Source organism: Delphinapterus leucas, chromosome 7 (genome assembly GCF_059928025.1).
Source record: "Delphinapterus leucas isolate spDelLeu-1000000601 "Yukka" chromosome 7, BTC_Dleu_Yukka2, whole genome shotgun sequence".
NCBI lineage: Eukaryota > Metazoa > Chordata > Mammalia > Artiodactyla > Monodontidae > Delphinapterus > Delphinapterus leucas.
Window position 1 is genome coordinate 25184937 of NC_143135.1, and position 4582 is coordinate 25189518.

Sequence of the window (4582 nt, forward strand, 5' to 3'; positions counted from 1 at the left end):
CTTATACTATGTACATTCATAGTAAGAAAATGAAAAGTCAATATAGAAAGATTTCAACCCACTTTTTTTTTTTTTGGCCACGCCAGGCGGCTTGTGGAAACTTAGTTCCCTGACCAGGGATCAAATCCCACCCCAGCAGTGAAAGCACCAAGTCCTAACCACTGGATTGCCAGGGAATTCCCTCAACCCACTTTTAACATGAACTTTGAAAAATTAGGGACTTATACATAGAAGGCTAGCTTCCTTTATATGAATATACAGCTCCTGCAAATCATTATAAAAAAGACAAACTTGGGACTTCCCTGGTGGTCCAGTGGGTAAGACTCTGTGCTTACAAAGCAGGGGGCCCGGGTTCGATCCCTGGTCAGGGAACTAGATCTTACATGTATGCCACAACTAAGGAGCCCCCATGCTGCAACTAAGGAACCCACCTGCTGCAAGTAGGACCCAGTGCAACCAAATTAAAAAAAAAAAAAAAAAGAGTTTGCATGCCACAACTAAGACGTCTGCATTCCACAACTAAAAGAGCCTGCATGCTGCAACGAAGATCCCCGCGTGCCACAACTAAGACTCCATGCAGACTAAATTAATTAATTATTAATTAATTTAAAAAAAAGAAAAAGAACAACTTGATACAAGAAAAAGAAAAAAAAAGAGAAACGTATTTATCCTACAGATTTACTCATACATTTGTGAAATAATGCATATATAAGTATATTCTTTGCACTGTTGTTTATAATACCAAAAGATTAGAAACAACCCAAATGTCCATCAATAGGAATCCAATTAGATAAATTATGGCATATCCATACAATGGAATACTGTGCAGCTATTGAAATAAAAATGAAGCAGATTTCTAGGTACTAATCTGGAACAATCACCAAGCTATACTGTGAAAAAAGCAAGGTCTAGAACAACGTGAATAACATGCGCTTAATAGTGTGGAAGATAAAGATTTATGGGTATATGTATATATTCAAATATATAGAATATCTCTGAAAGAATAAACAAGAAACTAAAATTTCCTAAATGAATTTTTTTTTGTAGTTACTGTATATGTACCAAGAAAGCTAATAACTTAGGGTTTGGTTGTGTTGTTGTTTTTTGTTTTTTGTTTGGGTTTGGGTTTTGTTTCGTACTCTCTCCAGGAAATTACCTGGGTAAGTAGGGGCCAGAAGAAGAGAGACTTACTTTTCACTGTATAGTCCTTTCCATTTTTTGAAGCAATTGCTAAGAAGGATATGCCTTTGATTTCACAAAAAATTGACAGCATTGATTTGAGGATTGAAGAGGAGACTGCCTGCTACAATTCCCACTCACATGAGAATCCCGCTAAGTTAAAGATGGGATGTGGCAGCAACTGATGGCTTGGAGAGAACCAGGCAAGTCTTTAAGAAACTGGTCAATTTCCATTTCACCTTGTGGAGCTCTCCTCTTTTATTTTTCAGTATATTTTATTTCCTGAAAAAGCTCCTATTCTCTATTCCACCCCAAGAAATGCATCCCTTTAATCTACAGTGTAAAAGAGGTGTTCTCCAAATTTTAAAATCGTTAAATCAATTTTATGTCAATATTTCATGCAGAATAAATTTAATTTTTGACATACATTTATTTTATAAGCTCATTTGCATTTATATTTACTTTTATCAAGTCAGTTAAAAGGAGCAATGAAGCCATTTTGATGAATGTGTAAAACAGAAATCAGAAGTTATATATAATCTTTTGCCTTATATCTGCCTTTTCCTCCAATTAATTTTTATACTTTGTTTTGATTGTATAGTATCACAATATTCCTTATCACAGAAATATATGGTTACAGGGAGTAATAGGTTGTTTATGTTTTGTTTTTTTAAATAGTGTGCCTTGGAACTTTGAGTTGCTCTTTGATTAAACTCATTCAGAAATGCAAAGATTTAGGCTGTTTGTTTCAAAATTGCATCCCTAATAACAATTTTTTATATTATAAAAGTCAGATAAATACTCTAAACTTACATAATCCAATAATCATGGAATCTACCTATAATAAGATATTATCATGAGACGACAAATGACGCTTTGCATTACAAATTAATTTTTATCCAAAGAGGATGAAAAACCAGAACCAGAGTTGGAAAGCATGAAGCAAGTCATCTGAATCAAAGAATAGCATGTTGGCTTATAAGCCACACATCTTGGCAAACAAAAAAGTGCAAATTTAACAAAATAGTATTGATGTCTGATTAGTCAACAGGGAAAACTTGACTCAGATGGATTTCTATTTTCTTCCTCATGTTTGATATAATGCATATTGTGTTGCCCATATAGTTGCACTGCGCAGGGATCCTTTCAAGAAAGAACTTGCTGAAGAGTGAAATCAGCTAAGAGTCTTCAGCTGCAGCACCTTTGGGATCTGTCATGGCATCCAAACCCAGGGCACACTCTCCCCAGACAGCTTGCAGCTAACGACTGAGCAGAGCTTGCGGTCTGGAGCCTGGCCATTTCTGTCCAATGTGAAACTGAACAGGACCCTGCTCGGCCTTCCCAGGGACAGACCCCAAAGTCCCCCACCTCTTGTTTGTAGAAAAGCTCCTAGCCTCCTAGGCCTTCCCCAGGTTCCAAATATCAAATTTAATCAGAGAAGTGAGAAAATGCAGAAACAAAAGAAAACAGTCATGCAAGACAAAATAATAATAGTTTAACCATAAAACAAAGTCAAGGACATTTAGTTCCTCCTCAAGGGCTAGAAATAATATCAGGAGCCATAACCTTGATTTGTTTTGCAGATACCAAAAACCCTACCAGGTGGAGAAAGTTAACCACCTGCTGACCACCAGCATGTAGACCCCACACCAGTTGGAACCAGAAGGTTGATGATTGAGATTCCCAAAACATCATCCTGTTACCTCATCATCAACAAATCAGGGAATTGAGCATGAGCTGATTATACACCCCTTAAGCCTCTCCCTCACACTGTCTTTTTTTTTTTTTTTTTTTTTTTATTATTTATTTTGGCTGCACCAGGTCTTAGTTGCAGCATACGGGATCTTTAGTTGTGTCATGTGAACTCATCATTGCGGCATGCATGTGGGATCTAATTCCCTGACCAGGGGTCGAACCCAGGCCCCCTGCATTGGGAGCGTGGAGTCTTACCCACCGGACCACCAGGGAAGTCCCCCACACTGTCTTTAAAAAGCCTCCCTGAAAGCCACCAGGAAGTTCTGGTCTTTTGAGCATGAGCTACCCCGTCTCCTTACTTGGCTCCATGTAGGGCGCCTTGCAGTAAACTCTGTGCTTTCCTTCACGACAACCCAACACCAGTAGATTGGCTTTGCAGCGCATCAGGTGAACAGACCTAAGTTTGGTTCAGTAACAGAAACAGAACTCCTCGGTTGGCAATCTTTGTATTGTAGCTCTCCATTGGAAGGGCCAAGACTCTCAGAGCTGCACCATAGTCCAAAGTTCTTCCTATTCATTTCTCAGTTCTTCCCTCCCTCTTCTCACAGGTGTTAGATCTTCATCACAAGCTGACTTCTGTTCTCTCTCCTTTATCTTTCACAGGCCTTATCCCTAATAAATCTCTTGCACTTCTAATTCTCACTTGATGTGTTACCCAGGGACAGGAGCTGAAATATGCATATTAAAAGTATATTCACTATCTTTATAATACATTTTAATTCACTGACATCAAACACATAATAGTCACTCATCTATTTTTTATTTTCTTGTTTGGACCTTGAAAATTATGCAACTTATTCAGCCACAGTGATATGTATGTTCCTTCTTTGCCACTTAATTTATTAAAAGGATGTTACCTGTAAGCATTTGTATCTTGAAGAATCATTTCCCAAACAGTCCATTCCATCTTAGTATTACTCTGTAGTTATTTTCTTGGCAAAAGATACCTAAAACCCTATACCATTTTTCATCATAAAAGTGATACAGCCAAGACATCCAATTATCAGAAAGCTTCTTCCCATTGAGACAACAGCCCAATTTATTGAAATAAGTGATTACTATAAATTCAAAATACTTATTACTGTTTTTTAAAATGTTGGAGAAATTTGCAAAGATGGCTTCTTTATTTGTTGGTTGTGAATTCCACATTATAAAATTGTCAAATATTTAGGATTCAACTCAAAAGCAGAATGTGAAAATCAGCAGTAGTTAAATCAATTTAGTAAACATTTATCAGGGCTGCTTACCAAGCCTCCACTTAAAATAGAAATTTCCGGCTGTTACCAGAAACTGCAAATTTTCAGACATTGAGACATCCCTGTGATACCTATCTGCCTGTCCATGTTCATTGTAACTAAAGGAACACATCTCCCAGGAAATGGCCTCATAGAACTTAAAAAGCACAAGAAAGGAAAAGTGACATCATTCTTTCAGTGGTACCCTACCAAAAACTCTGAGATAAGTTTTATTTGAGTTTGTTTTTCTGACTGTTGAAAATAGGCTGGTTGCAACAGAGGTGTCAGATTGCTTCTCTCTCTGTCAACTTCAAGTTCAAATTTAGGAAGTCATTCTGCCTCAGAACATGTTGTGCAAATTAACAACAGATTTCTAAGCTGAAAATACATTTCAACAGACTAAATTTTGCCTA

The 4582-nt window shown here is 37.3% G+C and overlaps 1 non-coding gene across 1 annotated transcript; it reads left to right on the forward strand.

Moving 5' to 3' along the window:
* The first annotated feature begins 299 nt into the window (after positions 1-299).
* Positions 300-372, forward strand: TRNAC-ACA (transfer RNA cysteine (anticodon ACA)). The gene has a single exon. It is a non-coding gene; the product is annotated as a tRNA-Cys (tRNA).
* The last annotated feature ends 4210 nt before the right edge of the window (positions 373-4582 follow it).